This window comes from Lissotriton helveticus, chromosome 2_1 (genome assembly GCF_964261635.1).
Source record: "Lissotriton helveticus chromosome 2_1, aLisHel1.1, whole genome shotgun sequence".
Lineage (NCBI taxonomy): Eukaryota > Metazoa > Chordata > Amphibia > Caudata > Salamandridae > Lissotriton > Lissotriton helveticus.
Window position 1 is genome coordinate 1995439656 of NC_136059.1, and position 25512 is coordinate 1995465167.

Sequence of the window (25512 nt, forward strand, 5' to 3'; positions counted from 1 at the left end):
TGAGGATTGTCTATGAAATCATAGCTTTTGAGTATAGGGACTTGGAGCCTGTTTTAAAACTCACTGCGAAAAGAGTAGTAGACTTTATTCAAACTTGAGTGAAGGGTAAGGTAACGTCGTTTATTTTACTGACGAATGTGGATTTCTATGGTTGGTCAAAGTCCAACCAGGATTTCATGTATGTATGGTTAGGGATACTTTCCGTTTGAAAGTGCGTAAATGATTTTGTAATTCCGTTCAAGTCAAACTTTTAATTGTTACTTTATCTGCAATCAGAGGGAAACAAGTTCGTTATTACCTGTTAGAAGGGTAGAGTAAAGTTTACTTTATCAACGATTGAATATTTTTAGAGTAGCGTCGTCTATTCCACGCAAAGGAATACTTGAATGACTGTAAAAGCTATCACTTTATTTTAGCAAAACAGACAAATGGTTTGTTTTTCTGTTGTTATTAATTGAAATTCATTGAAAAAGTTTTCTTAAAATGGCACTGTGAAAATATTTTGTAAAGGAGGGGTAAGCTCTAGGAGCGAGAGACGAGAAGCTGCAGCGGCAGTCTACATCACAGGGTCTGCGCTGTGATTGGCTAACATATGTCACAGCTAGCGCACTGATTGGTTCACGTGACTAAGTCAAGCTGTAAGCTGATTGGCTTGTCCAGAAAGCAGCAATTCTATTGGTTGAGCAAAGTGGTGACGTAGCTTAACTTGATTGGCTTGTTGGTGAGTTTGGCGCACAAATTGGCTGATTTTGCAGAACAACCAGGAAACATTTACGATCAATTAGAATTAAGCGGATTTGATTAAAAACATGAGTTATTACAGAAAAGAGGAAAAGAAGCTTACATGGCTTCAGAAATTGAAAAATATATTTACACTTGGTAAGAAAATTGAAACGCAAGGTGGAAAATTACTTCATAAGTACAAAACACCTGCAGCCTATATGGAAGGTGAATATGGTTATCATACTTGCCTTTGGTTTGATAATTGGATGGATTATACCAAAAATGATGGTGTGTTAGCATGGCCGGAAGATGGATCATTTAATATGAGGGTTTTGAAAAATTTGAGAGAAAAAATGATGGCTCTTGTGCCGAAGCCTAGACCTACACAATTTGAGGCTTTAGTTGAATGGGAGGATTAGATGTTTGAACTTCAACGGGAAACCAGAAGTATAACAAGAGGTACAAAATCAAACATTAATAGAAGACAGAATGCGTCGATGGAGACAGGCAGACATGTGTGATGGTTTATACCCAGTAAGAGTGATGGTTACTGAAATACCAGGTCAAAAGAATACCCAAAAGAAAAATAATATTGAAGAAAGTGAATTAGAAGATCCAGTTTTAGAAGGAATTTATATTACAAATCAGAAACAGACTCCTTTTAAACCAGATTGTTCATGGTCTACCCCGATGGTTTCTCCAGGAAACACTCCAAGTGCACCACCACTTAATGAGGAATCACCCAGATTATACCCAATAATACAGAATCTCCCGAAAGAGTAGAAACGAGAACTAATTCTAGTGTATATGGTGATAATAGAAATTTCCCTGAAACCCCAGTTTTGAGAAATGAGACTTCCGGAAATCTAATGAGAACAGAAAGAGTTGAGGAAATTCCAAGTACTTCAGAATATTTACGATCAAAAGAAGAATTAATACGACAGTTAACGAAACGAATGGAAGCAGTATCAGTTCCAGTAACGATTGTTCCTGTTCAACCAGTATTCGATCAAGGAGAAATTAGACATCCAGGCTTAACTATTCCATTAAATGCAGAAATTCAGAAAGTGGCTGAAAAATTTTACTCAGATTTAACTGAAATACACCGAGAGAAAACAATGATGCCTGATTTAACTTTTAATCAAAATTCATCATGCAGAACACCAGCTGGAGCAGAATCTGATACTGAATCTCCAGAAAAGAGTGTTGTTAAAACAGATTCAACAACCCCAAAACTTGATGTTGCAAGATTAAAAGCAGATTTGGAGGAATTAATCATTGGCACAATTGGACCTGATAATTTAAAGCATTATCAAGATGATGAATTATTATTTATTTGTAAAAGCGTACAATGGAAAACAAACAAAAAATATGAACAGCTAGAAGAATTAGCTACTGAATTAGAGGTTGATTTGAGCAAACAGAAAAATTTGGGAAAACATTACAGATTAGACTTTACTGAAAGAGACATTGAGAATTTCAATTCGATGGGAAGAATTCTACATATAAAAGATTTGATTGTGTACATAAAATGATTAGGTGATTTGAGCAAATGGAGAGTGAAATGGACAAAGAAAAGAGAAGAAGAAAGGAGAGAAAGAGGCATGGTGGCTAATCAATATCCAATGAGGGAAATAGCAGGAGGTGGATATGTGCATGTTCCCTGGTCAAGACAGGACATCTTATTGTTCACAAATGATTTTCCTCGGCTAAGAGAAAAGCCCGTAGAATGGTATCGACAGGTGGACAGATTCATAAAAGTTTCAAAAGTTCTATGGATTGATCTTGATGGATTCTTTGACATTGTTGTCCCATCAGATCTTTGGACAGAATGTTAAGTTGCTGTAAGTTGGCCAAAGGTAGAACCTGCTCGAGATACAATAACAGGTGCTCCATCATCAGAGGTCATGAGTCTGTATGATAAAGTAATTTACTGGTTGAAAAACAAGATTCCCCCGAAAGAAGTTGATTGGGTCAAAATAGACAGAACAAATCAGAAGCCAAAAGAATCAGTACATTCATTCTATGAAAGATTACTGTTGGTTTTTAAACAATATAGTGGCTATGAAAAATTAAGTGAAAAGGACATGAGCCACTTCATATACAGATTTGTTTATGGCCTGAGACCTGAAATTGGTGATATGATTAGAAATGGGATTGTAGGTTGGCAATCACTCTCAGTTGATGACATACTGAGAAAAGCAAAATACTGCAGTGATGAGATTGATGCAAAACAAAAGAAGCTTAAGGAAAAGTCAATGTGGGCACAGTTGAAAGTAGCTAAACAACAAATTTAGAAAATAAAAATGTCAATGTTAATCAGAATCATAATCAAGGAAAATTTAAGGGGAATTTTAATAAACCAAAATTCAATGTTAATATTGAAGAGCTGAAACAAAAGCTGCCTTGTTTTAATTGTGGGGAAATTGGACACTGGAAGCGTGAATGTAAACATCCGCCCAGAAATTTAAAAAATACATCATTAAATCCACAGATGCAGAATGATATAAATTTGCAGCAACAGCTACAGCGACAGTTAAATTAGCTGAATCTGCAGCAACAGCTACAGCGACAGTTAGTGAATCAGCAGAGTCAGATTCCACAACCGCCACTTCCAAACTGTGTGAATGGTCAAAGGTACAATTCGGAAACAGGATTCTGCGGAGGTGATCAGGTAATCAGACCGCAAAGAGTGAATGTGCCAAATGTTTCTCAACAATTTATGATGACAGAAAATGGTGGAAGTGATTCTGAGGATTATTTATGACGGTGCCTGAGAGAGGGGAAGAGTGTGTGCTTGGAGCCACTCTTGAGGTAGATCAGTCCGGTCCATTTGTAAATGGTAAAGTGAATGATGTAGAAATCACTTTTCTTGTGGACACTGGTGCTACCCGTTCTACTGTTAGATCAGTGGAAATAGAAAACCTGCCTCTCTCTGGGGAAAGCATCCAAGTAGTTGGCGTAGCTAATCAACAAATTAAAACAGATTTGACAGAGCCTGTTAAGGTAGAAATTGTCAAATTTAAAGACAAACACAGATTTGTAGTTTGCAACAGCAGTCCTGTAAACTTGCTAGGAAGTATACTGCTCACCGGAGGGTATTGAGCTTCAAACACTAGAAGAAGATGGGCTGTACAAATTAACAATGTTAATGGTTGAAGCAGAGGAAAGTAGATTATTTCCTGCATTTGATAAAGACAATTTAACTAAAGAATTGAAAAAGACAGTCAAAGCTGAAATTTGGGATTTGTCAGGAAGTGAGATGGGTTTGATGAAAAATGTAGACCCAGTTGAAACAGGGAATAGATTTTCCAAACATTCCTCAGTACAAAATGAAAGCAGAAACAATTGAAGGTGTCATTCCTCTAATTGACAAATTCATAAAATAAGGTGTTCTAAAAGAAATTTAAAGCAGTCCTTGTAATTCACCAATTATGGGGATCAAAAAGCCAAACGGAACTTACAGGATAGTTCAAGACCTGAGAAAGGTTAATCAGATAGTTGTTCCATGTTGCCCAGTTGTTCCAAACCCAGCAGTGATTCTTTACCAGATTCCGCATGATGCAGAATGGTATACAGTCATTGACCTTTGCAATGCGTTCTTTACTGTTCCATTGCATCCAGACAGCCAACAAATTTTTGCGTTCCGGTTCCAGGATCGCATATTAGCATGGTGTTGTATCCCTCAAGGGTATACAGAGAGTCCATCTATCTTTAATCAGTTGCTAAAGAAATCTTTGGACAATCTAGAGTTACCTGGAAAATCGACATTGGTCCAATACATAGATGACCTCCTTGTTGCAGCAAAAACCCGAGATAATTGTGTCACAGATACCATTACTCTTTTAAATCACCTAGCAAATAAGGGACATAAAGTGTCACCTGCAAAATTACAGTTTTGCAAACAAGAAGAAAAATATCTTGGTCACAGAATTGCAAAAGGAATCAGACAAGTGACAAATGAGAGAATAAAAATGATTCAGGGAATGCAACCTCCAAAAACACAGAGACAGGTCAGAATGTTTCTAGGGATGGTTGGCTATTGTCGCCAATGGATTAGTGGATTTTCAGTCATTGCAAAACCACTGCAAAGACTAACAAAAGCAGATATAAAAGACCCAATTGTTCTCACAGAAATTGAGATGGAAGCTTTTGAAAAGCTAAAAAGAAGCTTGTGTGAAGCTCCAGCTCTAGGCATGCCAGATTATGAAAAGGATTTTGAGCTGTATTGCAGTGAGAGGGAAGGATGTGCATTGTCAGTTCTAATACAGAGACATGGGAAACTGAGAAAGCCAATAGCATACTTCTCAGCGGTACTTGATCCTGTTGCAAAAGCATTACCAGGCTGTTTAAAAGCAGTAGCAGCAACTTGTGTGAGCCTTGAGCAAAGTGAGGGATTTAGAATGGGATTTCCTGTAAAAGTCTATGTACCACATTCTGTTGAAATTCTGCTTATCAGAAGTAAAACACAGCATTTAACAAGTAACAGGCTTACCAAATACAAGAAAGTTATTCTGGGATCAGATAATGTCTCGATAGCAAGGTGTGTGAATTTAAATCCTTCCACATTATTGCCTGATGGTACTGTAACAGAAATCAGAAATGAAAATGACATTGATCACGAGTGCTTGGATGTTTTGGAATATTGCACCAAGCCTAGGCAGGACATTAAAGATGTTCCTTTGCCTGAGTCAGATTTTGTTTATTTTGTTGATGGCTCATGTTTGAGAACTGAAGAGGGTTTTCTGAGAGCAGCATATTCTGTCTGCACAGTTGCAAGTGTGGTTGAAGCATCATGTCTCGAAGGAATTCGTTCAGCTCAAATAGCAGAATTGATTGCTTTGATTCGTGCTTGTGAAAGAGCAAAAGAGTTAAAAATCACCATAGTGACTGACAGTCAATACGGATACGGAGTTGTCCATGACTATGGTCAGCTCTGGTCTCAAAGAGGTTATTTAACTTCTGCAGGAACACCCATCAGAAATGCAAAATTGATCAAGAGATAGATTGATGGCATTCAGATACCTGAAAAAATTGCTGTCGTGAAATATGCAGCTCATAAAAAGGGTGAAGATTACATCACGAAAGGAAATGCTTATGCAGATGAAATCACAAAGTATTGCACGAAAAACAATTTTTCAATTAATCGGGAAAAGGATAATGAACATGTTTTGAGTTCACTCAGGCTAACATCTGTAGTTGAAACATGGCAGGGAGTAAAAGACTTACAAGATGAGGCAAGCGATGAGGAAAAAGACACATGGTTAAAAGCAGGTTGCAGACAGCGAGAAGAAGATGAGATTTGGGTTTACAAAGACGACGGACCAGTTTTGCCAAATAGCATGATTGCTGACATGGCTAGAATGTATCATGGTCCAGGACATATTGGAAGAGATTCCATGATTAGGCTATTCAGACAGACTTGGTTTAACCCAAAGTTCAGAATAATTGCAGAATCTTTTTGCCAGAGGTGCTTAATTTGCCAGCAAATGAACCCAAACAGAAAAACAGTTTTGAGCATGGGAACCATAGGATGGGAGGGTGGTCCTTTCACTAGGTTACAAATGGATTTCATTGACATGCCACCCCACAATAAGTTACGTTATGTCCTTGTGATAATCTGGTTGTTTTCAAGGTGGGTTGAAGCGTTCCCAACACGTCATAATGATTCAGTTACTGTTGCAAAATTACTTTTAAGGGAGATCATACCAAGGTACGGTTTTCTGGTGACTGTGGAAACTGATCGTGGAACACATTTTGAAAACAGACTGTAAAAATGATTTGTGAAGCATTGAACATAAAACAGAAACTACACTGTGCTTACAGACCCGAAGCATCAGGTGTTGTAGAGCAATTAAATGGAACAATTAAGAATAGAATTGGCAAAATGTGTCTAGCTACAGGAATGGAGTGGACAGACGCACTTCCACTTGATTTGATGTCTCTAAGAAGTACACCTGATAAAAAGACAGGTCGAAGCCCACATGATATTGTTATGGGCAGAGTCATGAGACAAGCATTTATACCAGTAGGGAAGTTGATGAGTATAAATGATAGCGTCATTCTGGAACATTGCAGGAACCTTTCTGACGTCGTGACTTCTGTGTTCCATCAGGTGGGAACCGAAGTGCTAACAAGAGAAAAAGAGCAAGCACATGATCTGTTACCAGGAGACTGGGTGAGTACAAAAGTTCACCGAAGAAGAAACTGTCTGGTACCCAGGTGGCAGAAAGCAAGGCAAGTGATACTTGTCACTACAAATGCAGTGAAGTGCAGGGGTTTGAAGAGGTGGATTCATGCAAGTCACACCATTCGTGTACCTCCACCTGAAAATCCTGACGAAGGTGATACCACTACTGATTCAGATTCTGAAGAAGAACCTGAGAGAAATCTAGATCCTGAAGATCGACAGGAAAGTCGACATCTGGAGAGTTCAATTGCGAATGAGGCATTGAATGAAAAAGATTTAGAAATTGTGATACTAGACTCTGAAAATGATGAAGATGTGCTAGAAAAAGAAGCAGAAAAAGAGTCTGATCAAGTTGAGATTCAAGATCAGGAGAGTATTGAAAAGCAGTATAGTAGCTCTGAAAGCAGGAACAGGAAATCTGAAACTGGGAAGTTGGAGGTAATTGAAGAAGAAAAAGAAGACGAATTACCAAGTACCAGTGTTGGACCTGCGATGGGCAAGCCCAGCACAAAGGGGGTAGCTTGTCTCAAGTGACAAGGCAAGTGAAGGCTGTAGTGTTAAGCCGGCTCTGACCCAACAATAACTCCTTGTACCTCCACACCAAAAAGAAGGACACCATACCACTGCTGTAGAAAAATACGATTCCTTTATATAAAAGTTCTTTGTTGTAAATAGGGTTGACTGGGAAAGCACATATACATTTCTTTTGGTCATACAGTTCTGGTAATAAATAGTATTAATAAATAGAATAACTCTAGGAATGAGTATCACAATAAATATCAGAATAAATATCAGAATAAATATCAGAATAAATATTGGTTCATTTAAATAAACAACCACATGTTTCTTCTGGTATCGCTGCCACCAATTAAATACTTTAGAATCATTACATCTGCAATACGTTTCAAATGGGAAAGATAACTCTTACAGTTTATGCTGTTTTCAATGACCAGGTATACGGCTTCTCTGAGCACAAAATAAGGTTTGGGACTCTTTAATAATCACTCACTGCGTATGCGCGTATATCTAGAAGGCAAGGAAACACAGTAAATACATCATTTGCACTCGGCGGTCACCGGGATAGGATCTCTGCTTTGCCGGTGAAGTCTATGCGCGCCTACGGGCTTTAGCACCACTTGAGCACAGGCGGCACCAGTTCAAAGTCATTAGACTGACGAACGGGCTGCCGGAGAGGTCACACAACCTTCGCGCACAGTCAAGTAAATGCCGGTTCACAGTTCCTTCACAACGCTGCATTCACTATGAGGAAACGGGCCCACCTCACATCGGCTGCAATCAAGATACGATTCAGTCGGGCACAGCACTCCTCTCGTTAGCGACGGGGCTCTCAGGGGCTCCACGGACCTCCCTCCGACTTCCGCATTCAGGGTGGTTCCTGCCCACAGCTACAGCTCCCGGGTCACTGGGGAGTGGCAAAGACGCTAGTCCCGCCCAACGAAGGCCGGCCTTTCCCCGCCCCGGCGCACCACCTCACCTTCAATCTGCGCAGGAAGCGCTCTACGCTGGTGGGGCTCGGAGACGTCCGAGCTCCCCTTTAGAGGCACCTGTCGCGAAGGGGGCACAGCTGACGATCGCGGTCGCGGCGAACTTGCTCTCGCCTCGCAACTCGATAAATCGATCACAGTTCACCACCGGGGGCGGAGAGGCACACGAATCTGGCCACAGTCTTTGGGGGCAATGAGGTACTCGCTGGGCAGGCGCTGTAGGCGCTAGGTCACTTCTCACGTAGCTGACTGGAACGCCAGTCAGACACAACGCCAGCAACCCTTTGCTGCTCTACTGCCTGCGCTACCAGCCACCTCAGGGGTCAACAGGGCAGGTGTCAATCTGGTGTCAAGTCTGGAATCTCTTCTCTAGTCTGAACTAATCTCCATCATCTCATCTAATCTAAAATGGCCGCCAGGGACTGGGCCTTATATAGCCAGTGCCCTGGGGTACTGGCACGAGCCAGAAGGTTCTAGAACCTTCTCTGGCTGTGACAATGACATGGCACTCTTGAGGGGTATTTAGGACACTCACAGCCACCGTACTGGGGTTCTAGAGCAGCCATTTTGTGTACCTGAGGAAAATAAAGGAATTCCTGTCAGAAATGCGCGCCAAACAAAGGGCGCCAAAACCTCAAAAGGCCAGGGTTCATGAAGGCTCCAATGGGAATCACTTCACCTGAGGAAAAAGGGTGTCCACCATTTTAAGTTCATTTACACAAGTTGACAACCCCAGCTTGTAATGCCACAGGTTTGGGCCAGGCGCCTTGTAAATAGGTGCCACAAACCTTGTGAGCAACTGGGCGTCAAGGAACATCTAACCCCATGAAACAACACATAAAAAGTCCTGGTAGACAAATAAAAAGCGACAAATTTTGGGAGGTACAGGGGAACAAAAGAAATCATAGTGGTGAGGGGACTCTCAGAAGCAGACGGGTCTAACACGCGTCCCCCCCAGCTGAAAGTGGGGAGAGCTACCCAACCCCTTGGGAGTCCTCAACACTAAGGCGGAAATACCTGGAGAGACCGTCTGCATTGGCGTGGTCAACTCCGGGCCGGTGTTCCACCCGAAAATCCATTCCCTGTAGGGAGATAGACCACCTCAACACTTTGGGATTTTCCCCCTTCATTTGCATGAGCCAACGAAGGGGTCGGTGGTCTGTCTGAACAAGGAAGTGTGAACCAAACAAATATGGTCGCAGCTTCTTCAGTGCCCAGACCACCGCAAAGGCTTCCCGCTCGACGGTACTCCACCTCTGTTCCCGGGGAAGCAGTCTTCGTGACAGAAAGACCACGGGCTGATCCAGACCCTCTTCATTGAGTTGCGATAGCACCGCCCCAATGCCAATGTCGGATGCATCTGTCTGGACAATGAACTCTTTTGAAAAATCTGGAGCCTTCAGGACTGGAGCTTTACACAATGCTTGTTTCAGAGTGTCGAAGGCTCGCTGGCAAGCCTCCGTCCAAATGACTCTCCTGGGTTGCTTTTTGGCCGTGAGTTCTGTAAGGGGTGCCACGATAGTGCCATACCCCTTCACGAATCGTCTGTAGTAACCTGTGAGGCCCAGGAAGGCTCGGACCTCAGTCTGGGTCTTGGGGGGTTTCCAGGCCATGATTGCCTCAATCTTCGCCTGAAGGGGCTGCACCGTTCCCCGGCCCACCAAGTGTCCTAAGTACACTACCGACCCCTGTCCAATCTGACATTTGCTGGCCTTGATCGTCAAGCCAGCCCGTTCCAGGGTCTAGAGAACGGCTTGCAAGTGCTGCAAGTGATCCTCCCAGCTGCTACTGAAGACAGCTATGTCATCCAAGTAAGCAGCAGAGAATGACTCCATCCCGGTGAGGATCGTGTTCACCAGCCGCTGAAAAGTGGCAGGAGCGTTCTTGAGCCCAAAGGGCATGACGCAAAACTGGTAGTGTCCATCAGGTGTGGAGAAGGCTGACCTTTCCTTGGCTCCATTAGACATGGGAATATGCCAGTACCCTGCAGTGAGGTCAATGGTACTGAGATATTGGGCAGCTCCCAACCGGTCAATCAATTCATCCGCCCTAGGGATCGGATGAGCATCCGTTTTGGTTACCGAATTTAGTCCTCGGTAGTCCACACAGAATCTCAATTCCGGTGTGGTGTCAGGTGGGGCAGCTTTAGGAACTAACACCACCGGGCTAGACCAAGGGCTACTTGAAGGTTCGATGACTCCTAGCTCCAGCATCTTAGCTACTTCGCTTTGGATACTGGCCTTCACCTTGTCAGACAGCCGGTAAGACTTTGACTTCACAGGTGGGCTGTCCCCTGTGTCCACGTCATGGGTACACAAGTGGGTCTTACCCGGGACATGGGAGAACAGAGGAGCGAATGACCCCAAGACCTGGCGACATTCCTCCTGCTGCTCAGGAGTCAGGGTTGGCGAGAGTTTCACTCCGTCCACTGACCCATCCTTTTCTTGAGACGCAAAAAGGTCGGGGAGAGGCTCCGTGTCCTCTTCCTCCGATCCCTCAGTCACCATAACCAACATGACTTCGGGACTCTCGTAGTGGGGCTTGAGGCGATTGGCATGTAACACCCGATGCGGATGCCGAGGGGTCTTTACGTCCACCAGATAGGTAGACTTGCCCTTCTTCTCCAATACCTCGTAGGGGCCTGTCCAACGATCCTGGAGGGCACTCAGCTCTCCAGGCTCCATCACCCACACCTTCTGGCCAGGCTCCAACTCCACTGGGTGAGCGTTGTGGTCATACCACGCTTTCATAACTGCCTGACTGGCTTCCAAGTTGTCAGAAGCTTGCTTCCACAACTTAGCCATTTGGCTTCAGAAGGCCAGCATGTAGCTCACCACATCCTGGGGAACTTTCCGGGGAGACTTTTCCCAGGAGTCCCTCACCAGGCTGAGAGGTCCACGTACAGGGTGCCCGTACAAAAGCTCGAAGGGGCTGAAGCCCACTCCCTTTTGCGGCACTTCCCTGTAGGAAAAGAGCAAACAGGGTAGGAGGACGTCCCATTTCCTCCGCAGGCTTTCAGGTAGACTTCTGATCATACCCTTTAAGGTTTGGTTGAACCTTTCCACAAGACCATTGGTCTGTGGGTGATAAGGAGTGGTGAACCTGTAAGTCACTCCACACTCCTTCCACATGGCCCGCATATATGCTGACAGGAAGTTGGTCCCCCTGTCAGACACAACTTCCTTGGGGAATCCCACTCGGGTAAAGATCCCCATCAGGGCCTTGGCCACTACTGGTGCAGTAATGGTTCTCAGAGGAATTGCCTCTGGATACCTTGTGGCGTGATCCACCAGGACCAGGATAAACCTGTGACCGGATGATGCAGGTGGATCTAGGGGCCCAGCAATGTCGATGCCCACCCTTTCAAAGGGGGTGCCAACGACGGGAAGTGGTTCCAGGGGAGCCTTCCGCTTCGTCCCTGTTTTCCCACTGGCTTGGCATGACACGCATGACCGACAGTATGTGTCGGACGCCACCCTCATTCGAGGCCAATAAAAGTGGGGGACAAGCCGGGCAAAGGTTTTGTCCTGACCCAAGTGTCCTGCCAAGGGAATCTCATGAGCCAACTCTAATAGGAAGGCTCGGTAACACTGTGGGACTACCAGGGCCCGTGACAATCCGTGCACTGGCGCCCTGGGTTCACTGTAGAGGAGACCATCCTCCCAGTAAACACGATAGTTCCCAGACTCGTTACCTGCTGCCTGGGCTTCAGCCTGTTGCCTCAGACCCTCGAGGGTGGGACATTCCCTTTGTCCCTTGCTCAGTTCCTCCCTGGATGGTCCTCCTTCCACTCGCCACTCAGCGGGGATAGGCAAGTCCTCCAACGGAACCATGTCCTCCTCCGCAGACTCCGGGTCCACCTCCACAGGTGGCCTATCCGTCTCACGGGGCATGGACATCGAGGCAGGCTCCTCCTGTCCTCGAAATGTTCCCTCATCAGCAGCTGGGTGGGCCATTGTTCCAGGCTCCAACCCACGCGACTTCTCCTCCCGAGCAGCCGCAGACCTGGTTCTCACACAGGCCCAATCAGGTGTACCCAGCATCTCAGTATGAGTCCGGTATTCCACCTCCTTCCAAGCATTGTGCTCCATATCATTGCCTAGCAGACAATCGACTGGCACGGCGGGGCTTACGGCAACTCGAAGTGAACCTGCAACCCCTCCCCACTCAAAGGGAACCTTGGCCACAGGATAGTGGCCTATTCTGCCGTCAGCCATCGCGGCTGGATGAAGTACGCCTGGAATCACCTGCTCTGAGGACACCAGATGACTCCTTACCATAGTCATACTGGCTCCTGTATCTCTCAGAGCTTCCCCTCTATGGCCATTGATGGTGATCCATTGCCCATACTTGGTAGTATTTGAGGGCACCTGGATCTTTGGAACCATCCCCCGATCACCCAGGGACACTAAGGTGACACCCGCCCACTCCCCCCCTTAACTAAGGGCATCTCCTCCCCGAGCGCTACACTAGCGACTCCCGGGGCCTTTCCTCCAGTGGAAGGGGGTGGTCTCTTTGGGCATTTCACGTCTCCCTTATAATGTCCAATACCACCGCACTCATAGCAATGGATAACCCTTGGCTGCTGACTCTGGCCAGGATTAGGGTTCTTCTGTGGGTTAGCCTTAGAAGTGGAGAAGAAACTTTTCCCCTTAAAGGTATTTTGGGGGCCTTTGGAGAACTCCTGCTTCTTGTTATCTCCCCCCTCTTTCTTCTGGGGAGCGCCCTGTCCGGACTTCTGAGAATCTCCTCCCGTCCCCTTCGTGGACACTCGGGTACTTGCCCAAATGTCCGCCTCCTCAGCAAGCTTACGGGGCAAGTAAGTTTGCTGTCTACCAGGTGTTGCCTCAGCTCGGGAAGACATTTCTCGAGTAGATGTTCCTTGAGTATCAAGTCGTACAACCCTCGATAGTCCTCCACCTCATTACCTTGGACCCACCCATCCAGGGCTTTCTTGGCAAAATCCAGGAAGTCAACCCAATTCTGTGAGCTCAGCTTGTGGCTGCCCCTAAACCTTTGCCGGTATTTCTCGGGGGTCAACCCAAACTTCCTGATGAGCGCCACCTTCATGGCGGGGTAATTAACCTGTTCCTCCCGGTCTAGGGCCAATAGGGCATCCCTACCTGTCAGAGGCATGTACCGGTATAATCCAACACCCCAATGCTTCTCATGGATCCCATGGGCTCTTAAGGAGACCTCATAGGCTGCCAGCCACTTGGCTATGTCATCTCCAGCGGTATAACTGGCGACTACGTCCTTGGGTAAATGGGGCCTGGGCTCCCTGGCAAATTCCTTTGACTCGACACCCTTCGGAGTGATGTTAGGGGCCTGGAATTCGAGTTCTCGTAGCTTGAACTCGTGTTCCAACCTCCTCCCCTCCCTCCTTTCTTCCAACTCCATTTTTGCTATTTCCCACCTTAACAGTCTTTCCTCTCTCCTGTCAGCTAACTCGGTTTCTGACAACCCTCTCGATGACACACTGCTGCCCTCCCGTGAGGTTGCCTTGGGGCTGATTGACATCTCACCCACCCCCGGGGGACATTCCGCAGTCCTATCAATGACAGTACCTCTGTCCGATTCCTCCTCCTCCACCGTACCCTCCGTGTGTGCTTCCACCCATGCTCGCAGACTAGTACGGAGCTCCTCTCTTTTGGCCCCTCGCCTGACAAACACTCCCCTCTCCTGACAGAAATCCTTGAGCTGTGCCACAGTATAGGTCTCCAGCTCTGACATTTCGAATTCCATCTTGTCAGTGAAAAGTGTGGACCACCACCCCGAAGTAGGTGACCAGGATAAGAACTTTGAGGGTCACTTCCACCCACCTCCAGGAAAGAATTTGGAAAAAGCAAAACGTTGAATTTGAGGGCCGCTAGGAGAAAACTCCGGGTGTGTACCTGGGGTGCACACTGAATTATTATGGGGTTCAAAACAAACACGGCTCGCAATCCCACCCGCTGAGCACCAATTTTATGTTGGACCTGCGATGGGCAAGCCCAGCACAAAGGGGGTAGCTTGGCTCAAGTGACAAGGCAAGTGAAGGCTGTAGTGTTAAGCCGGCTCTGACCCAACAATAACTCCTTGTACCTCCACACCAAAAAGAAGGACACCACACCACTGCTGTAGAAAAATACGATTCCTTTATATAAAAGTTCTTTGTTGTAAATAGGGTTGACTGGGAAAGCACATATACATTTCTTTTGGTCATACAGTTCTGGTAATAAATAGTATTAATAAATAGAATAACTTCAGGAATGAGTATCACAATAAATATCAGAATAAATATCTGAATAAATATCAGAATAAATATTGGTTCATTTAAATAAACAACCACATGTTTCTTCTGGTATCGCTGCCACCAATTAAATACTTTAGAATCATTACATCTGCAATACGTTTCAAATGGGAAAGATAACTCTTACAGTTTATGCTGTTTTCAATGACCAGGTATACGGCTTCTCTGAGCACAAAATAAGGTTTGGGACTCTTTAATAATCACTCAAGGCGTATGCGCGTATATCTAGAAGGCAAGGAAACACAGTAAATACATCATTTGCACTCGGCGGTCACCGGGATAGGATCTCTGCTTTGCCGGTGAAGTCTATGCGCGCCTACGGGCTTTAGCACCACTTGAGCACAGGCGGCACCAGTTCAAAGTCATTAGACTGACGAACGGGCTGCCGGAGAGGTCACACAACCTTCGCGCACAGTCAAGTAAATGCCGGTTCACAGTTCCTTCACAACGCTGCATTCACTATGAGGAAACGGGCCCACCTCACATCGGCTGCAATCAAGATACGATTCAGTCGGGCACAGCACTCCTCTCGTTAGCGACGGGGCTCTCAGGGGCTCCACGGACCTCCCTCCGACTTCCGCATTCAGGGTGGTTCCCGCCCACAGCTACAGCTCCCGGGTCACTGGGGAGTGGCAAAGACGCTAGTCCTGCCCAATGAAGGCTGGCCTTTCCCCGCCCCGGCGCACCACCTCACCTTCAATCTGCGCAGGAAGCGCTCTACGCTGGTGGGGCTCGGAGACGTCCGAGCTCCCCTCTAGAGGCACCTGTCGCGAAGGGGGCACAGCTGACGATCGCGGTCGCGGCGAACTTGCTCTCGCCTCGCAACTCGATAAATCGATCACAGTTCACCACCGGGGCACACGAATCTGGCCACAGTCTTTGGGGGCAATGAGGTACTCGCTGGGCAGGCGCTGTAGGTGCTAGGTCACTTCTCACGTAGCTGACTGGAACGCCAGTCAGACACAACGCCAGCAACCCTTTGCTGCTCTACTGCCTGCGCTACCAGCCACCTCAGGGGTCAACAGGGCAGGTGTCAATCTGGTGTCAAGTCTGGAATCTCTTCTCTAGTCTGAACTAATCTCCATCATCTCATCTAATCTAAAATGGCCACCAGGGACTGGGCCTTATATAGCCAGTGCCCTGGGGTACTGGCACGAGCCAGAAGGTTCTAGAACCTTCTCTGGCTGTGACAATGACATGGCACTCTTGAGGGGTATTTAGGACACTCACAGCCACCGTACTGGGGTTCTAGAGCAGCCAGTTTGTGTACCTGAGGAAAATAAAGGAATTCCTGTCAGAAATGCGCGCCAACCAAAGGGCGCCAAAACCTCAAAAGGCCAGGGTTCATGAAGGCTCCAATGGGAGTCACTTCACCTGAGGAAAAAGGGTGTCCACCATTTTAAGTTCATTTACACAGGTTGACAACCCCAGCTTGTAATGCCACAGGTTTGGGCCAGGCGCCTTGTAAATAGGTGCCACAAACCTTGTGAGCAACTGGGCGTCAAGGAACATCTAACCCCATGAAACAACACATAAAAAGTCCTGGTAGACAAATAAAAAGTGACACATTTTGGGAGGTACAGGGGAACAAAAGAAATCATAGTGGTGAGGGGACTCTCAGAAGCAGACGGGTCTAACAACCAGCTATAAGGATGATGTTCCTAACAGAGTGAAGCTGCCAAGTAAAGAAAGTCCTAAGTATAAATTTCAAGTATCAGATACAGAGTCTGAAGAGAGTGATGAAGATTATGATATAAGAAAATTCAGGAAAAGAGCTTGGAGAGCAGAGTGTAATGTGACTGAGCCAAAGAAGAAATTACCGAGAAAAGGTGATAACTGGCCAAGAGAAAATTAAGGCCTGAAATTCAAATTGGTGAACAGATCAAAAGAACAAGTGAATGAGGTGTCAAGTCAAAAAGGTGAACCTGAAAAGAAAAGTGAATCAGGAAAGAAAATAGAAGTCATTAGTAGTAGGGCAAAGAGAGTTGTGAAACCTAACCAGAAGTACAAGTCCCCTGAGTGGATTTACATCATCATCCCACCTGTGGTGGAGGTGAACAGCAGTAGTCAGGAAGAGATAGATGACAATAGTGAGAATGATTGAAGTGTCTTCTGTAAAAATTTGAGGTTTTTGTTTTTGGCATAAGGCTGAAGAAATTGTGTTAGGAGACACAAGGTCGAAGAAATTGTGTTAGCTGGAAAAACACATTGATGTAAGACGCAAAGTCGAAGAAAAGCTGTTAGAAGGTGGGGTTTTTCTTTTAAAAAAAAAAGAAATTAAAATAGGGGGGTATTAGAAATTTTAGATATTTTAAATTTTTGATTTTTGTTTTCTTTGAAGGGCTTTGTTATCAGAGTGAAAATGCCTTATACCTATACTAATACCAACTCTAGATGTTCCATTTTAAAGAGATGCTGTAAAATGTCTTTGATTTGTGTGATTCTAATAATCTTGCTTTGGTTAGTTTTAGCTGTCATTTTCCCTTTTGGAATAGATAAGGAAGCATACAAGGCTAACATGACGAGTAAGGCTTCAGTTAAACAAGACAAACATAGTGCAATAGGCAAAACTAACAGAGTTATTGATCACAAACCAGAGATCCACCAAGATAGATCTGTTGGTGATTTTTCTAGCAATACTTTTTCAAGGCTTCTGGCTGAGTATGTAAAAGTCATGGAAGTCAAAGACTGTTACATATGTGTGAAATTGCCTGCTTCTGTTTCGGAGGGAGTAACTTATAATATGCTTCCTCTTACTTATGGCATAACCTGCAGTGTGATAGCTAGCTTATTTTATCAGACTGGTCGTTTAGAATATTACTATTCGAATCATGACGAGATCTTTGCAAACCTGAACATTTACAAAAGCTTAGATAAGCACAAACAAGCTAAACAGATGAGGGAATTTTTCATTGTAACTAATGAACTCACCTACGAGTATGCTTTTAAAAACAATTTGACTTGTAAATTGAGAACTGAGGAAAAGTCTTTCCTGAATTTAGTTGAAGAGAGAAGAGCAATTTATAAAAGAAATGAGATGCTTAAGCAGACCAAAACAAAAGGTTGGCAGTTAGAGGACGAAAAACTTAATGGTAAATCTTTTGAAAATGTTGCTATTCACATAGACAAACCAGTTAGCGGAAAATTTTGTATTAGGAGAGATAATACATTGTTTGACAATTACTTTGTGGGTGCAAGTCAATGGGAAGACACTTATCACATCATGGGGGTTGGGGATTTAAAGGTGACAAGGATCCAATTTTCCCTGGAATTTATTTTTGTGTGGAGACAAAGCTTACTACAACCTCCCAGACCACTGGTATGGGACGTGTTTTGTTGGATTCGTTTTTCCAAAAATATTTCATGTTGACAGAAATGCAGAGGGATCATTTGAAATCAGTAATCATCTGAATAGATTTAAAAGAGAGAGTTTTTCAGAAATTTTGGGAGACATCTTTGAAGCAGTAATACCTTTAGTGGGTATAACCCTGAATGCAGGTAAAATCAGAAAATTGTCCACAATTGTCGACGGGTTGTCAACTGATACAGCTAGTGGCTTTCAATTAGTGGATACTGAGCTCATTACAATTAGGTCTATGGTAATGCAGAACCGTCTTGCTTTAGACATTCTGCTAGCAAAAGAGGGAGGAGTTTGTGGCATTTTACATGTCCAACACTGCTGCACCTATATCCCTGATAAGAGTCAGAGTATTGAGATGTACATTAAAAACATCACTGAGTTGTACCCTTAGAAGAGGAAGATTTCTCAGAACATTTGAGCAAAAGATTTGCAGCAATCAAAACTTGGTTTCAAGAGATTGGTGGTTCAATTCTTGGCAAAATACTGACACCTTTATTAGTCATAGTCTTTGTGATACTGTTGTTGAAGATCAGTTGCATGCTACACAAGAGAAAGAAATACCTGAGGGAAAAGAAGAGAATCTATAAGCTCAGAAAGGAGCAGGAGAGAGAAATAGAACTGGAAGAGTTTTGTAGAACTCAATATGAAAGTTGCAGACAAACAGCTGAGACAGGACTTTAGAAATACTAACACAGTGAAAATCAAAACATGTTCTTTAAGAGATAAAAAATTTGCTACATTTTTGGGTGTAGTTTGGTGATTTTAAAATCACCAGATGAGGGAGTTGATGGAGCGAGTTTCAGAAAATATATTTATTTTGACTCGCAAAGTTAAACTCCCATAATAAAAGTAATTGTATTAATAAGCATGGAGTGAATTTTACTAATCAGCTTAGATTAAAATGCAAAACACGACACAAGGGACTAATATATGTGCTCATATATGTGCTCTATGTTGCAAATGCATGTTCGTGAAAAATAATAAATTAACATTGTCTATTGTTTTGTCAGAATTAAATGCAGCTGTTTTATTAATGGCATGTGCTTATTTCTGTATGCATATGTTATGTCTTTTCGTCCTTATGTGGCACAATCCTGTTTGTTGCTAAAATGCTTTGGCTAGGTAACATTTATTAATGGGTTAATAATTAGAAAAGGTGGGTGGGTAACAGAATGAATTCTAATTCTTTCATTAATTATTCTTTTGTGTTTGTTTGAATAATAGTCACCAAGAAAGAGGCCTGAGGCCTAGCATTTTAAAGATGGTGTTGTCGAGTCCTGTTTCATTTTGGAGGAAGCTGCGTGACTTGTGAATAAGAGACAATAGACTCTAAGAGAAAGATTGAACTAGGCTTCGAAAAGATGATGACACCATGTGAGTTGACATCTGTCAGCCAATGAGAACTTTGGATGGCAGGAAAGAAAGAATACATTTTAGTGAGATTAGCTAGGGAAAAAAGGTATAAAAACTGTCCCCTTGGGAGGGAGGGGGCTCTTCTCGCTTTCCGATTCCTGTTAGGCATGACGTGCTGACGGACTCTTTGGAGCACGTAATGATAATAGGGTTAAATGACTTTTCCTTTATACCTTTAGGTGAAGTGAGTTTTAGACAGGGAAAAAAGGGCTTAGGTGATGGAAACTGTTTATTCTTCTTTAATCATGCTAATTGATTTTGCTTGAATTTGTCAGTTCAATTTGCTATTCTTCAAATAAAGCTGCTAATTTTATGCAAATAAAGAGAATCTAACAAAATGCACTTTCTTTGAATAAATAGTTAATAAATAAGATTATTGAAACGACAAGCTAGTCTTGTTTATTCATGGTCTTGTTACCATCATTAGATCCATTTGCCTAAGTGACTTAATTAAATGATAAGAATTATAAAAACCATGGTAAATTCATTATACTGCAGTTGTATATAAATGTATATATATTTTGTGAATAGGTTTTATTAATTACGGTCACATGATTCAGTTGCCCAAAAATATGTCTTGTTGATTCATGGGCCTTGTGAGAGATTTTTGAATTATGGTAAGTATTATTATTATTATTATTATTATTATTATTATTATTATGCGTTCTTATATAGCGCTCGATTACCCGTAGGCATCTCGGCGCTTGCCTTGGGAACCCGTCCTGGCTTTTTCCCTGTGAGATACCCGTACTGGGCATCCCCAAGGTGAAAGCCAGGCATCCCGCCGCGGGCGGGCCGTAGTGGAGATTAAGCAAGCTGATGCCCAGAGCTGCAGAGTGTGAACCCGTGATTCGAATAGGTACCGAAACGAGAATTATCGAGTCCGTGGATATTTGAGCTCAAGACCCTGCCGCGTCGGGAATTGAACCCTGGTCCCGGGTCTGACCTCTGCTTCAGGGTCTACCTCCTCTAACCAGTGAGCCACACTTCTCCACTAGTGGAGAAGTATTGTGGAGTTGGGTAGCGATGCTATGACTTATTTTCTATAGGGGCGCTGGATCACCTTCCAGGCCTTCAACAGAGACAAGTTGGAAAGAATCATTGGAAACTCGTTTAGCTCAGAAGATGTTTATTTCTTTTCAATCAATGCATTTCAGGCCACAGGGGCCCTTCGTCAGGGGTCACTGGAATGGATAATAAAAGACTTCTCAACGTTTTGTGCAATGCAAACTCTCTGCGGTAAAAGAAAATGATGTCCTTGGTGTAACATAAGCCCATATATTTAAAACCTACTAAAATTTAAACCTGAAAACTCATAACACTAATCTCCACCCTCCCACGTTTTATCCCCTTCCCAAACCAAAAATAAGTAAATACTACGCGATAAATACAACATGTGGAAGCAAATTGGTGAACATATTAAACCGCAAGCCTTGCTCACATACCCTTTGAATGCGTGGCCTTCCACAATTAAAAACCACAGTTACATTCACCCACTACACTGATATTAATAGTAGCTATCCCTAAAGTGTGCTGTGAGATATGAGCAGATTAATCACCTTAAAAAAACACAAATGGCAGTCTCATCGTAATGTACAGCTCCCATTAACACTGTCAGCATTCGGTTTGAGTGAAAACCTTTCGACCGCGCTTTGAAACTAGTGCTCTATGGTAAACAGGTGTGGTTCTACTCGAGGACCCAAACCACTCAAGTTTCAAATCTTTAAAGAAACAGGTCTCAAAATGTTACTAAACAACAACCCACAAACCAATCCCACCCATAATGCACTTAAAACACCAACCCAACCATGCTTTTAAATTATTGAAATGACAATCCAACCCTACCACTTTAAAACATAAAATGAAACGATGAAATAGTGCATGAAATACAATGAAGCGTAAGTCCAGATGCATAAAAATAATGCGGCTCCAAATAAAATACAACTCATGATGAAAAACCCAAATATTTGCAAAGTCGTTCTTGCCCATTGCAAAAGAATCCGTTGAGTCGTCCGTTGTGTTCACAATATCCATACATGAGCATCACTGATGTTATTCATATTATCGCGCTGTCTTCAGAGTGATGAATGTTTGTTCAATACTTTAATTAATAATCTTCAATGATTTAACCACGGGGTGCAAACTGACGTAGGGACAGTCTGTTTTGTTTTACAAAAATTGGAAAGACAGAATGCACTCCTTCCCTTTTAGTTTCCAAAGTTAATCTGACTCAGTGGAAAAATTACTGATTATGGTTGCGTGGGAACATAATGTGGTCTGTCCCAACAATCACAATTCTGAAAGATTGTCCAAAAGGGTGCGATAATGCGCACCCATATGTCGCACTGTGGATTCAGGAATGTATCCTAGCCAGCAACAACTTCTCTATTCCTTTTAATTATGGTACTCTTTTTTATCACAGTAAACCAATCTGTAATCCAATACTTTTTCCAAAAGTTCATCCATACTTTCAACATCACTGTGATAGCAGCGAAATTCCAGCATGATTCATTTAAAATTTTCACATATCTCCTGCATGCCTTCCAGGCCTTCAACAGCGACACGTTGGAAAGAATCATTGGAAACTCGTTTCGCTCAGAAGATGTTTATTTCTTTTCACCCATTGCATTTCAGGCCACAGGGGCCCTTCGTCAGAAGTCACTGAAATGGATAATAAAAGACTTCTCAACGTTTTGTGCAATGCAAACTCTCTGCGGTAAAAGAAAATGATGTCCTTGGTGTAAAATAAACCCATATATTTAAAACCCACTAACATTTAAACCTGAAAACTCATAACACTAATCTCCACCCTCCCACGTTTTATCCCCTGCCCAAACCATAAATACTTAAATACTACGTGGTAAATACAACAAGTGGAAGCAAATTGGTGAACAAATTGGTGCGTGCCGATCTGTGTTTCCTGGTCGGTATAGGGGTAAGCATCGTTGCCCTGTTTGTGGCTGGTCCACCACCTTTGGACCCTCCCCCGTCCAACGGTCAGTCGAGGGCCGGGTGAACCATCTGTGTCTATTGCTGAATACGCGGTCATTAGGTAGGCATGCCCTTGACATTTACGATCTTTTGGTCAGGGAGAAACCTCTATGCCTCCTTCTGACCGAAACCTGGTTGGGGGAGTCGTCCAACCCGGACATCCTGGCGGCTATCCCTCCGGAGTACAACATCTTCCGACAGGATAGAGCCAAGGGAAGAGGTGGCGGAGTGGCGGTGGTGGTTAAGAAAAGCGTCCCGTGTTCTATCCTCCCTACGGAGACGATAGCAGGTTCTGAGTCCCTTGCCTTTGCCATCAGGCTGTTCCCCCATCAAGCCCTGAAGGGCCTGCTGGTTTATAGGCCCCCTGGGTCGGCGGGCTCTTTCTTTGAGGACCTCCAGGAGGTCCTATCCAGATTGGCCTTGTCTGCTCAGCATTGCCTGCTGGCAGGTGATTTTAATTTTCATCTGGACACCGTGGGGGACACGAATTCAAATAAATTGTTTGATATTACCACTCCTTTGGGTCTCGCTCCTTCGCTGTCGGGCTCCACACATGAGCAAGGGCATACATTAGATCAGGTGTTTTCCTCTGTTCCCCTGGTGGATATAGAACTGCTCCCGGTACTTTGGTCAGATCATAGACTGGCCAGATTTTTCATTCAAGGGAGTGATTTGCTATCTGGCAGCGTTCCGATTCATTCTGGAGCTGCTTCGAGGGGGCTACATAGAGTCACGCCTGATCTGCTTGAGCAGGCATTCGCTGACCATCCCTCTCCCATCGTGGGTGACTTGGACCTGGACACTGAGACTCTGCGAGCGTGGCTGTTAGAGAGGTTGGATGACCTGGCCCCTGTCAGAGCTCTTCGATCAGGGGGTGAGCGGCAGTCTGCGCCGTGGTTTACGGGGGTGTTGCGTATTGAACGCAGCTCGTGCAAGGTGGCGGAGAGGGCGTGGCGCTCTCAGTATGACGTGGAGGCCAGACTCACGTATAGGTTGGCGGTTAAAGCGTACCATCGTAACATTCTGTGCGCAAAAAAAGAGTATCTCGCCAGGAGGATCGAGGCGGCCGCCAACTCCTGCAAGGAGATTTTTACCGTGGTCAGGGAGTTCACAGCCCCCAGGTCCAATCTTCAGCAAGCAGTCTCAACTGAGACCTGGGTCAGTGACCTGGCTAGGTTTTTCACCGATAAAATCAGAACGATCCAGGCCTCTTTCTCTGCAGAGTCTGTGGATGGGGCTGTTGGCATCGGGGGGGGGGACGTGCTCCATCGGCTACGCCTGAGGTATTTCTGGCTGAGTTTCCGCCGGTCTCCCCAGATGCTTCCCTTGCACTTTTGGCCACGCTTAAGTCTGGGTCGCCACTCGATCCCTGCCCGGCCAAATTTTTGGCCAGGATGGCGCCGCTGATGAACCCCTTGGTGAATCCTCTCCTGAATTCATCTTTGAGAGAGGGCAGGCTCCCTCTGTCCTGGAAAAGGGCGATGGTGATCCCCCTCCTCAAAAAGCCGGGATTGGATCCCGGGGTTCTGGCCAATTACCGGCCAATCTCTCTTCTGCCGGCTCTTGCGAAGCTCACGGAGAAGCACGTGCATGGCGTGCTCTCGGGTTTCCTCGAGTCAAATGATCTCCTGCATCCCTCGCAATCCGGCTTTCGGCCTAACCTGAGTAGGGAGACGGCACTCCTCGAGGTGTCAGAGGTCATCCGCGAGACTCTGGACGCAGGGGGGAAGGCTGTGCTTGTCATGTTGGACTTGTCGGCGGCCTTCGACACCGTCCCCCATGAGGCTTTACTCACCAGACTCTATGACATCGGTCTGAGGGGGACGGTGTTCAAATGGTTTACATCGTTTTTGGAGGACCGTCGACAAACGGTCTGGGCTTCTTCGAGCTCCGCTGAGATGCCGCCACTGGGAGTCGGGGTCCCACAGGGCTCTGTGTTGAGCCCGACCCTTTTTAACATCTTTATGACCCCTCTGGCGGCACTCGTGGAGACTTCGGGGGCCCAGATCGTGTCCTATGCGGATGACACGCAGCTTCTCTTCACCTGCAGGAAAGACCAGTCATTTGACGGGGAGAGCATCCAGGGATGTCTGAAGAGGGTCTTTGACTGGTTTCAGCAGAATGGTCTTAAGGCCAACTCTAGTAAATCTGAGGTACTGCTATTTGGGTGTGCTTCAGAACCGGAATGGCGTGACTGGTGGCCAGTTGATATGTGCCCCCCCGCCCAGCCATCTGTGGCTGCCAAAAATCTGGGTGTCAAGGTCGATAATGACCTCACGTTCAGATCGCACATTCTTGGTCTGACGGGCACCTGTTTTGGCATCCTTAAGATGCTCCGGAAGTTCCTACCCCTGCTTACAGAGGAGCATAGGAAGATCATTGTCCAAGCTCTTATAGGATCTAGACTGGACTACGCTAATGCTCTTTATTTAGGGCTTCCGGAGTATCTGATCCAAAGGCTGCAAGTGGCGCAGAACTCTGCGGCTCGCGCCATATACGGCCTTCATAGGCGGGCAAGAACATCTGGGGTGCTACAGTCACTTCACTGGCTCCCTATCCGAAAGCGGATAATGTTTAAAACGCTGACGCTGGTGCATAAGGCACTTTCTGGCTCCGGAACTAAGTATCTGCAGCGCAGACTGGCCTTCTACCGTCCGGCCCGCTCCCTGCGGTCGGAATCTTTGTTCATGGCCGTGGTGCCCCGTGTGAGGAAGGCTCGCATCGGGGGTCGTTCTTTCAGCTTTAAGGCCCCCCAGCTGTGGAACTCTTTGCCCCTCGCTTTACGCAGCATTCCTAGTTTGCTCCTGTTCAGGAAAAACCTGAAGACCTGGCTTTTTAATCTTTAGGCTGTTTTCTTTTACTTCACTCTTTTTTTTCTGTTTGTTTACTGTTATGTTTTTTTAATTGCTGAGTCGCCCTCTGAAAGCGCCGGGACACTCTTGTTGAGTAGCCGTGCGCTATATAAATAAAACCTTAACATAACATACCATAACATAACATATTAAACCACAAGCCTTGCTCACATACCCTTTGAATG